The sequence below is a fragment of the Macrobrachium nipponense genome, chromosome 2 (assembly GCF_015104395.2).
Source record: "Macrobrachium nipponense isolate FS-2020 chromosome 2, ASM1510439v2, whole genome shotgun sequence".
Lineage (NCBI taxonomy): Eukaryota > Metazoa > Arthropoda > Malacostraca > Decapoda > Palaemonidae > Macrobrachium > Macrobrachium nipponense.
Genome location: NC_087201.1, coordinates 129,052,843 through 129,065,798, shown reverse-complemented (window position 1 = coordinate 129,065,798; position 12,956 = coordinate 129,052,843). Strand labels below are relative to the sequence as shown.

General features: G+C 38.3%; 1 pseudogene; it reads left to right on the top strand.

Annotated features, from left to right (window-relative positions):
* The window catches only part of LOC135221309 (T-complex protein 1 subunit gamma-like), a 104,079-nt pseudogene that overhangs the window by 52,795 nt on the left and 38,328 nt on the right, over window positions 1-12,956 (top strand).

Below are 12,956 nucleotides of genomic sequence, written 5' to 3'. Positions count from 1 at the left end.
GGTGAGGAGGAACGTTGTTCCGCTGGCCGTCGTTGTTTTTTTAACAAGCGCTCACGAGGTGGTCGTTGCTTTGCATCGAAAACTATGCCGTGGCTCGATGAAAGAGGGGCACTGGTCCCTCAGGTGGCCCTCTCACACTCCCAGCAATGGCCAACCGTGTTTATTCCTGGCTGTTTTCCCCTTGTCTCTTTGAAGCCCCTGGGTGCGTGACCCGTGCCCCCTGGATGGTGGGTGACACTAGCGGAGGATTCGCTGGGTCAGAATTGGTAACCGTTCCAACAACCGGTTGGGAGGTGGCCTGTGCCCCCATCCTTGTTTGCTGGCGTCGTCTGTGGTCGAATAGGAGTTGTACCTACGGCAGCAAGGTGGTGTAAGGGCCTTCTTGTCGTCAACAAGAATCCTACTAGGGGGGTGGGGTGGGAAGATTCATTTCAGCATGCGTCGACAAAGTTTTTTCTTTTCCCTCTACAGTCTGGTCTTCGTCAGGGGTGAGGGACTCATAGTCCTCACCGATGCGATAGTAGAAGGCTGAAATCGACTCCCACCCCCAACCTGGGGTCATAAGCTTCCATTAGCATTAGCATTCCTTGATTTTTCTTTTTTTTCCTCTCAATGTAGAGCAAACTGCTGAGTGAGGTGCTGTTTAAAAGTACCCCAGTCTGCCGAATAACTGATGTCCCAACTCCTGATTTGTCGTGCTGCATTACTGATGATCTTCTGTTTCACTTGCACAATCTTTTCTCTATCTGTCCAACCAATTGTGGCGTTTTCAACATACTTTATAAAGGTCTCGATCGAAAGGAAGCCTTCTCCGGTACGTAAGTTATCAAACTCAGGCACGGATCCATCTAGGACTGGCAGTTTTTTTTTGGTATTCCGTTCTGATCGCACTTGCGGTGAACGATGCGACGTTGGCCTGGAAGAATGGTGGGTGGGTCGACGGGCTTTTTGTTTGCATATCTCTTGTTAATTTGTTGTAACTCTTCTAATGCGTGTTGGATACTTGTTGCCACTGCCAGATCATTCACCTGTCCTTTTTTCTCTGCACTGTTATTGTTAGCACTGGTGTTGCTAGTACTGCACTCCCGCTGTGTCGTGCTGCGTTTCTTCGAGTTTGCATTGTTTATTTCATCTTCACAATTACGCTGTAATTATTATGCACTGGCAAGACCCACGACTGACACCAATTTATATGACCGGGTGCTTTTCGATCATACAAGGGTTTCTACCAGTACAATGAAACGCGTAAGATAAAATTAACATGTGTATGTTCCTTAATAATTTACACAAGGCCCTGTTGCTAATATTACGCTACTAATTATATGATTATTATATAGTCGGAAGGTACTCTAAGGCGACACACGCCAACCACTGTCTTTGAGGTGCGCCTTGACCCGTCGACCACTAATTCCCTACTGACTTAACTTTTCAAACTGAACTTGTTTGGGTCACAAGTCTAAGCTGATTGCCTTATAATTGAAAGGAACCAAGGGTGGTCTTCGATGTATGGCACTCATTTGAATCACCCACACCACGCCACCAACGATCATATGGGCATTCGATGAATCAGCGATATCCGATCATTACTCTCTCATCACACATACCCGCACAACACATCTAGTAGAATTTCCGTATGTCTCACATGAATTTTCTATGCAGAGCAGTTCATATATATATATATATATATAATATATATATTATATATATATATATATATATATTATATATATAAATATATATATATATGTATATATACAGGTGGTCCCCGGGTTACGACGGGTCCCTGGCTTACGACGTTCCGAGGTTACAACGCTTTTTCTTGAATATTCATTGAAAAACAATCCGCCCTGGGCTATGACGCTTGTTCCGAGGTTACGACGCTGACGCTTCCGACAGCTCGCGTTTACGGCGCTTTTAAAACACACTACTATGATAAGATAAGAATCCTTTATAGTTTAGCTCAGTTTCTCTCTCTCTCTCTCTCTCTCTCTCTCTCTCTCTCTCTCTCTCTCTCTCCTCTCTTCTCTCTCTGTATTTTCCAACGAAAATAATCACTATAATTCTCTCTCTCTCTCTCTCCTCTCTCTCTCTCTCTCTCTCTCTCTCTCTCTCGGTCTCTCTCTTCTCTCTCTCTCTCTCTCTACTACAAAGATGTATGGTTTTTAGTATGATAAATAAATGATTTACTATTTTCAAATATTAATATTAATTTTATACAGCAATAATATCAATTCATTAAAGAAAAATACCATAGTGAATTAGTAAGATTTTAGCTTATATTTAAAAAATTATGGAAGAATGAAGGAAATCCCAGTCTTCCTTCAAGTAACTTCCAGTAACCTTTTCTCGAGCTTCAGGTACTAAAACTGTCAGATATAATCAAGTTCTGTGACAGCCAGGAGGGGGAAAATTTGGGGGAAAGAGCTGCAGTGTTGCAATCACGTGGTCCTGACATTTTCCCCTCTCTCTCTCTCTCTCTCTCTCTCTCTCTCTCTCTCTCTCTCTCTCTCTCTCTCTCTCTCTCTCTCTCTCTCTCTCTCTCTCTCTCTCTCTCATTTACTGAGACTCGAGATTTTTTTATGTACTTGTACTATTTGTTTTTAATACTTTCAAATAATAATAATAATAATAACTGTAATTACAAAATTCATATGTGATAGTATTTTAAAGAAATACAATACGTACTAATCTATCCATGTCACTTTTAATTAAGGTTCACTCTCTCTCTCTCTCTCTCTCTCTCTCTCTCTCTCTCTCTCTCTCTCTCTCTCTCTCTCTCTCTCTCTCTCTCTCTTTTGCCACACAAGATAATAATGGGTCATAGTGTTAACTCCCCTCTTTTGCTGGTAAGTGTTAAAGTATTTTTTGAGAGAACAGAGAGAGATAAATATCTCTCTCTCTCTCTCTCTCTCTCTCTCTCTCTCTCTCTCTCTCTCTCTCTCTCTCTTACTGAGATGAGATCATTTTCATGGACATTTATGTAATAAGTTTATCATTAATATTTCCAATAATAATACTATAAGTACAAAATCATATCTGAGTATTTTAAATACAATAATCATTCCATTTCTCTCTTAAATACTGTAAGGACAATCTCTCTCTCTCTCTCTCTCTCGCCCTCTTTCTCTCTCTCTCTCTCTCTCTCTCGTCTCTCTCTCTCTATCTCTCTCTTCTCTCTCTCTCTCTCTCTCTCATCCACAAGATACTTGTCATACATTTGGTGTTTCTATGTTTTAGTTTCTATTTCTTCCTTTATCTCTCTCGCTCTCAGCAAAAGAATTGATAGACAGACAAACATAATTGCACAGTCCTCTCTTTCTCTCTTCTCTGGAGAAATATATGTATTTATGGGAGGGGGCAAAAAGTTGCCTACAGACATTCATTTCAATCAATTGAAAAACGTAAGGAGTTATTTTTTCTCTCTCTCTCTCTCTCTCTCTCTCTCTCTCTCTCTCTCTCTCTCTCTCTCTCTCTCTCTCTCTCTCTCTCTTGTATTTTAATGAAAATATACAGTAATTTGTGAATACACAGTGTTGCACATGAAAAAAGTAAATTAGTGATAATTTTAGAGATACGGCCCTAAGAGAAAAATTGCAAATTAGTAGTGAAATTTTCCCTGTGGACATGTTTTCAAGAACGTCGTTCCGGCTTACGACGATTTTCGGGTACGACGCGTCTTAAGAACGGAACCCACGTCGTAACCCTGGGACCGCCTGTATACATATATACATCATTCGAGCTACAAATGTCCTTTAATATCTAATTCGCTCTACCTCGAATTGATATATTTTCATATATGTACCGAGGGGGATTTTTGGGTTTTTTAGTTGATAATAATTTTGTACCCCCATGGGATCGAACCACGTCCAGTAGGACGGGGAATGAAATCAGGATCGGACAGTGACACTACCGAAAACGGCTATCAAGAGAGGCTAAAGGTTTATATCGATCTGACCATTTCAAATCAACGCCGATCTCGTCGTATTTGTAATTAGAATCAATATGAAACCCCCTCCACCATGGTAGCTGATGTGATAAATATCCATATATATATATATATATATATATATATATATATATATATATATATATATATATATATATATATATATATATATTATATATATATATATATATATGTATATATATATATATATATATATATATATATATATCTATATATATATATATATATATATATATATATATATATATATATATATATATATATATATATATATATATATATATATATATATATATATATATATATATATATATATATATATATATACTATATATATATATATATATATATACACACTATACTTACATACATACATACAGTGGTACCGCGAGATACGAAATTAATCGTTCCGAGGCGGCCTTCGTATCTTGGACCGCATTTTACATGTAAAATGGCTAATCCGTTCCAAGCCCTCCAAAAAACACCCCAGTAAATTTCATAATAAAGCTAAATTGACCTATAAACAATGAAATACTACAACAATTTGGACCTTTTCAATACCTAACTTAATACGTACTGCTAATACACTTGTAAATAAAGTGCATTAATGTACATGGTATACAAGAAAACTGTACGTATGTAGTAAAATGTTGGAAGCTTACCTTTCGAGTGAGGCTATCTCCGAAAGTGGCGACAGAGGAGGAGGACAAACGGCAGATATGTACATACACTTACTTTACGAAACACATAAAAAAAATGTTAGGAAAACATACATAAACTAAACTTTACAAAACACATTAACAAAACTGTAACACTGAACTTTACAAAAACAAATAATTTTTATTTTTTTATTTATTTATTTATTTTTTTTTTTTTTTTTTACAAAACAAAATTTCAACTTCTTCACTACTTTCAACTTTCTGTTTTTTTAGTATCACTTGTTCTTCCCTTTTGCTTACTCCTGCTAGTACTAAAGGTCTCTTTAAAAAGTAAGTATCCAAGAAAGATTGCTTCTGCCAACTTTTGACAATGTTCCTGAAAACGACTCGGGCAAACGTCATCGAACTGTGCAAGCATACGACCTGTGTAAGCCTTTTCGGGGTGTCTCTATTCTACGAATTATTGAACCTTATGAAAAGCAGCTAGAACATCCTTAATTTCTGCCGTTATCATAGGGTCCTCTCTCCTCCTCCTCCTCGCCGTTGCTAGAGAACTCTTGAACGACGTTATGTTGCATTGGCCTCCAACTCCTTCAGGTCATCTGTCGTAAGCTCCTCTTGGTGCTCCTCGAGAAGGTCTTTGATGTCGTCTTCGTCGACGACCAGCCCCATGGACTTTTGCCGAGTGCATTGATCTCGTCAAGATCTGTTTGCAAAACAGTTTCTGAATCTGCATCACCAGCTTCGCCCATGTCGAATCCCTTGACGTCTTGGGCGGATACAGCATCAGGCCAGAGTTTCCTCCACGAGGAATTCAAGGGTCGCCTCGAAACCTGCCAAGCTTGGTTCATGAGTCGGATGCATATGACAACATTGAAGTGCTCCTTCCAAAATTCATGCAAGGTGAGGTTTTTGTGGTATCAGTGATGTCGAAACATCTCTTGAAAAGATGTTTCGTATACAGCTTCTTGAAGTTCGATATCACTTGCTGGTCCATGGGCTGGAGGAGAGGGGTGGTGGTGGTGTTAGGCGGAAGATACAAGAACCTTGATGAAGGAATACTCCGCTAGGATATCTTCCTCGAGGCCAGGAGGGGGGGAGGGGCATTGTCCAACACCAGCAGGCCTTGAAGCTCGAGGAGTCTCGGAATGGACAGACAAGTAGGGCTTCACCTTGCAACTCCCCATTGGCGTTGGAACAAAGTGCAAGCATAAACCTGTTTGGGAAGCTCCGCAGAGGGGAGGGGCGGGTCGTCCCCCCCCCCCCCCCCCCCCCCCCCCCCCCCCCCCCCCCCCCCCCCCCCCCCCCCCCCCCCTCCCCCCCCCCCCCGCACCGATGCTAAGAGAGAGGACCAGGACGGGGAGCCCTGTAGCTGCAACCACGACCAGCAGTCCCTCAGCACTGCGGAAGCCTCCGGTACCACCTGTTGGGGAAACGACTCATCGGGACCCCCCCGTGGGGGGAGACCCGGCAACGACTCACCTAGGCCCCCTCGCTGGGAGGGGTCAGGAGAAAGAACCTGTAGAAAGGCGGGAGACTTCCTCTCCGACGATACCGAAGGAGAAGGGGCGCCGCCGTCTCTGCTGCTGCTGCTCACTCCTCGATCCCCACGAAATCTTCACCGACGAAGCTTTAGACTTCTTCTTCTTCTTAGTGGAAGCCAAATCCCACTGATACGATGCCCAAGAAACGCACTCCACGCACGTGTTGGCTTTAGAGCAAGCGCCCCCCTACACGAATTACACAAAGAGTGTGGATCAATCAGAAGGGGCGAGAGAAAAGCTCCACAAGCCCGTCCTTCAGGACCAGGGCAACGACGTTGAGGCTCCGAAGCCGACATCGCACAAAAACATGACACAAACACACAAAGCACACACGGACAAAGGAAAAGGGCCGGACACCGGACGAGCAGGGGCGTATGCACGCTCCTGCGACCAGAGAGAAGGACATGACTATAGGTCATTAGGATGGCGTGGTCTTCGACCCCTGGGGCATAGCCCTGACCTGGGTGCGGCATATAACCAGAATTTTTTTTGGTGGCGGACCCGGATCGACATCCGGGAATCTCCTATGGAATGGTTCGAGGTAAGTATCGCTAGGAAAAATACAAATTACCAAGAATTTGTGATTTTTCATAGGCTTCATGCCCAGGGTAGCTTCTTCTCTCCTCCGTGATGTACATGCGACAAGGCATTTTTTTTTTCCGAAAAAGGGCAGTCTCATCACAGTTGAAGACTTGCTGAGAACTGTTGCCTTCCTTGATCATCATCTCGTCGAACGTCTTTTTAAAGGCTTTGGCCGCTTTGTGTCCGAGCTGGCCGCCTCCCCATGCCGCACCACCGAATGGATGCCAGTCCGTTACGGAATTTCTCGAACCACCCATGCGAAGCCTTAAAGTCTGGGTTTGGTGTTGATGTCCTTCTCCTCCGTTGTCTTCGGCCTGGGCAACCAAATCGCCGAAAATTAGCGTGTCCTTGTGGGAATGCCACTCCGTTATTGTATTGTCGCGGTTTCTGTAATCCGGACAGAAGCCTTTCCAATCTCGCGTTTTGCCATGTGGGTCCTCTTCTGGACAAAATAGTGACCCCTTGGAAGGTGCGCTGCTTTGATGGCATCCTTCTGCTTAAGGATGGTGCCTATTGTCGACGGATTTCAGTCGTATTCCTTTGCGATCACACTCAATCGCATACCAGCTTCATATTTCTTGATAATCTCCATCTTCATTACAAAGAGAGCATCCTCTTCTTTCCATGAATTTCAAGTTTCTTGGGACCCATGACTACGTATATACTGTAGTAATTATGTTATGTAGTACGTATACGTATGGCGTAAAGTTCTCACACAACACGATAAAGTATATACAACGAAATCACTTAACGAATTATGTTAATAGATGAAATCGTTAGAACGAACGAATACCGCGTGCATACGATATAGATGATGCCGTGCAGTGGCCGAAGCACACCGCTACATAGTAGATGCATGATGGGAGGGATGCAGTGACTGCATCAGGAACCATGGGAGAGCGGTAGATGGTGGTGAGTCTACTCGGTTGGCGCGCGCGAGTTTCAAAATTGTTATCGGTGGTGGCCGGCAAATCTCTGACTTTACAGCAACAACCTTTCGTATCTTGAGCAATTTTCGTGTGAAGAGCCGTAAAATTTTTCATTTTTGCTTTCATATCTCGAGCCTTTTGTATCTCGAGGTACCACTGTATATTATATATATATATATATATATAATATATGTGTGTGTGTGTGTGTGTGTTGTATATATATATATATATATATATATATATATATGTATATATACCTAAATATTATTGTGTATATATATATAATGTGTGTAATATATATATATATAGATATATATATATATTATATATATATATATATATATCTTGGTGTGTGTGTGTGTGTGTGTGTGTGTGTGATATATATATATATATATATATAATATATTGATATATCTATATATAATATAGTATATATATATATATATATATGCTACTTTCAAAATGCATATTTCCTTCTTTCTTTTGACTGTATAAAATGTCATGTAGAATTGTGCAACATTTATTCAGATTCCTAGCTAGCTTAGAGATAGGATGTTTAAAATGTGTGTTCAGATTTCGCATAACATTATATGTAAAAAGAATAATATATATAACGTAGAATGCAGAAAGAGAGAGAATATCTTTGTTCAAAGCTAGAGTTGTTTTTCAAAATCTGTCCACTAACACTGACGTTTGAATAAGCGGAGCTCCGAGCCCTTTCAATTGTGCCTTTGGGCTTTCTGTCATCATGTGGTGAGAAGTGGGACTTCTGCTTCGATCGATCGAGTCGAGTACGTGTTTTTTTGTACAGACTGGTCTCATACGAGTTATGTCTTTGCCAAGTGCCACATGCAGATTACTCATTTTGTATGTAAAGTTGTGTAAGATTTAGAAGCTTCTGGAAGCATTATTGCCAAAACGTTTGTGTCATCCCAATCCAGCTTCTGTAAGGGAGAAGTTTTTCATTCAGGCTTAGATACTTTAGGCGTTTAGATCTATCTCTCTCTCTCTGCCTCTCTCCATCGCATAGCACTTATGATCTTAAAGTAACGTAACGATTTCGTACTTATTGAATGGTTACTTGTAATTTGTAAATTTCAGATTTGATATTTCTTAGAGTTTATTTAGTATTATTTAGTGTTTGTGGGAATCTGAACAAACATTTTGTTGTTGTAATGGCGCCTGGTTTTGTGAAAGTGTGAAACAAGCTGCAGCAAGAAAGAAAGAAATTGGTATACCAAAAAGGTAAAGTGTGTTATATTTTTATTAGTTGCAACTAATAACTGATGGTTACAAAGGTTTGGTAAAAACTGATAACTGATGGTTACAGTGTTTTGAGTGAAAAGATTTACACTTTCACATATTGCAAATTATTGTTTTGTGTTTATTTCATTTGAAGTGATTTTATGTTTTGTGCATTTGTCCATTTTCTTATTGAAGTGTGCCTTTTTATTTTTTTTAAATACTGTGTGATTAATATTTTTTTTAAATTTTGGTATTGTCCACATTTTTCATTTGCATTCATGATTTAATTAACTTAGCTATTTTCATTAATTAATCATTGCACAATTAATTAAATTTAATTAACACTTATGAATTAATTTGCATTTACTTAATTCTTTTCAAGTTTTATATTGTTTAGCATTCAAGTTTATTATTGTTTAGCACTTGTGAATTAATTTCTAATTTTCAATTATTGCTTAACACTTTTGAATTTTGATTGAGTTGATTTTCTTGAATTTGTGATAAGTTAATTTTGATTTAATTTTGCTTAATTGATTCAAGAATTAATTTAACTTTACTTTGTTTCAAGTAAAACAGTAATTTTTCGCCTGATATTGTGAATTTCACTTATAAATTTTGAGTTTAATAATAAATTTTTTTATTTTTTTATTTTACAATTTTTATAAGTATTTCATTTTTAACCAGTATATTTGCATTTAATTATAGTGATGTTAAGTAGAAACATAGAGTTGTGATTGATCTGCTTTCCTTCAATTTACTTGAGTGACTTAGAACCAGGGAAGTACTTAGACTTCTAAAAACTCAGGGAAATACTTAGACTTTTAAAAGTTTGTTTGATGGAGTGATGCCTTTTGATTAATTTAATTACATACAAGATTACCTCACACCGTTTTTGATGAACTTAGTCTGATTTTCTGCAATGCTGGTAAGTTGTTAAGGGATCACTGTTGCCTTTAGAGTATTCAGTCATTTAGTACCTGTGATGAGGGTTCAGGTGTCTGGTTTTTGTGAGGTATCAATTAATGAATGGTAAGTAGTAACCAGATACTTGGCACTTTGTCACAATATATATATATATATATATATATATATATATATATATATATATATATATATAATATATATATATATATATATTTATTTATTTATTATTTTAAGAAATGGTATGCCTTGATGATTTTTGGCAACAAATAAGTCTTATTGCATGTATTGGTGGGAATTTGGATGACTAGTGTGGTATAAATGTCAAACATTTTCTTTTTCTCCCAGATTCCAGGTGGAACTATTGAGGAGTGTCAAGTACTGGACGGTATAATGGTTAACAAAGATGTCACACACGCCAAGATGAAACGTCGTATTGAAAACCCAAGGATAATATTATTAGACTGTCCATTGGAGTATAAAAAAGGGGAATCTCAGACAGATGTTGAACTTACTGCAGAAACAGATTTCACAAAGGTAAGTTTTATTCCTTGACTTTGTTCTCACTTTCGGGATATTAATGTCCTCCAGTTTCATTCTATATTCTGGTATATATGAGGATGATGTTTATGCTATCATCTCATTATTGAAAGGTAACTGGATCCTTAAATTTATTGGTTTTCTATCTTATTTTTAGTTGCAATTTTTTTTTTTAGTTATGCCCACCTTTTCATTCTCATTGTATAATACAGTTTTCCCCCCGTATTTGCCGAGGATACTTACCAGACCCCCTGGGAATAGCTAGAATCCACAATTAGTTGAAACCCTCATAAAAACACTTAAATCTGCCTATTCTGATTGTTAAAACTCAAGAAAAATCCACAAAAAAATGTTTATACTTTTTTTTTTTTTTTTTTTTATCACATAAGGTGCATTTTATGATAAAATTTGTGGATATTTCTCATAGAAATATACTGCAAATAGGCAAATTTTCCCCCAAATAATGGCCATATATGTTTTGTAGAGAAATCCGGGAATACTTTACTCATAATATTGCATGCTACTTTCTGATTGTAATATACTAATCTTGTATACTAATCTTGGATTGTCACTTGCAACAGTACTCATAATTTTGCCCACCATTTCTGGGTGTCTTAGTACTTATTGCTTTCCATACTGCTTCCAGATGTTAGAAATGGAGGAAGAACACATCAAATCAATGTGTGCAGATCTGATCGCTCTCAGCCCAGACTTGATCATCACAGAAAAAGGTGTTTCAGATCTTGCTCAGCATTTTCTTCTCAAGGCAGGAATCACTTGCTTGAGAAGAATTAAGAAATCAGATAATAACAGACTCGCGAAAGCCTGTGGAGCAACGATCGTTAATCGCACAGAGGAGCTCAAGGAAGAAGATTTAGGAACTGGTGCAGGACTTTTTGAAGTGAAAAAGGTAAGATACTTAACCTGTTTATTTGCAGATAATCTTAATAAACTAGCTGTTTAATTGCAGGTAACTTTAATAATTGTCCAAGTGCCTTGCAATGTGTGACCTTTAGTATGTTCATTAAAAAAATATGAAAATTCAAAAGGTGTAGTATTCAGTTATCTAGGAGTTAATATATTAAAGACTAATGCATCACTAGCTTCAAGCATGGTCTCTGACTCGCTTCCACCTCAACTACATATTGGATGCCAGGTGCCACAGATTCCTTGCATTTCCAATTTTTTTTTTATTTTACCGGTTTCCAGCTGGGACCAGGAGATTTATCTTGCTCTTAAGACCTCAGGTTTGTTAGCTATGAAAATACAAATTAATTAAAAATTTGTCAACTTTTTTGGAGCTTCGTGTAATTTTTAACTTTTATTTTTTAAGAAATTCTATTTCCCAAGCAATTTGAAGCTCTTGATTCAATTGTAATAAGGTAGAGCAGAATGTTTGAAATAGTTACATCTGTAGAGGACATGTAAAGAGTATTATCTTTATACTTTGGATAAGTAATGGTTAGGTCTTAATATAGAGGATTTACTGGAATCTGGGGCTTAGATATTTTCTTACACCAATACGTTAAGAATGCTAGTAATTTGCAAGAATAGTGTTTTGAAGTGGAAAAATAACTTCTTTTTTTTTTCTGTATTTCAGATAGGGGATGAGTATTTCACGTTTATAACAGAATGCAAAAGACCCAAAAGCCTGTACAATCCTTTTGCGTGCGGCTAGCAAAGAATCCTCAATGAGGTTGAACGGAATTTACATGATGCTCTTGGAGTTGCACGTAACCTTGTGGTGGAGCCCAAGCTTGTTCTTGGAGGTGGTGCAGTGGAAATGGCACTCTCTCACATACTTCAAGAAAAGGCTAAATCTGTCTGGTGTAAAGCAGTGGCCTTTATTCGCTCTTGGACAAGCTTTAGAGGTATTTATTCATGTGCAATATATGTAGTGAGGCTAGAGTAGATGGTCTATTCTCTCAATGTTGCTTTAGAAATTTTTGGGGTTTTTTTGGAAGTTGTTAGAATAGTGTAATACTCTAAATCATGAGATACCAGGTAGTTCTTTGGGTCATGTAATCATAGATAGCTAAAATATGACACCTGTAAGATCTAAGTATGTCATTATACAGGTATTCTCCTACTTACGTATGGGTTGTTAGGTTCCGAAAAACCCATCGTAAGTTGAGAAAATCGTATCTCGGATATAGCCTAGCCTACACTAAGTTAATCAGTGTACCATATAGGCTAGGCTATATACACATATATGGAAGATTAGCCTACACTACACAGTATACCTATACATATAAGGTATAGTAATTATTAATATCAGCTAGTTCGGGTGTTTCAATGCAGATTGACTTATGATAATTAAGTATAAAAAGAAACTTAATAATAAGAACAAGGATCAGACTGTAGCGTAAAGGGTACTCACCAAGATTCGGTCCGTTGTCGGCATACGTGATCGGTGTCAGGCTGTTCATGGCTACTATAACTAAAGATCGGAAGAGGAGAATGATGATAAAGCAGCAGGATCATCAATTCGCTCTTCTCAGATAAAATTTTCTTCTTCTGTAAGTTCAGGTGTCTCGAGGGAAAAAAAAAACAACTGTTCCGAGACGTA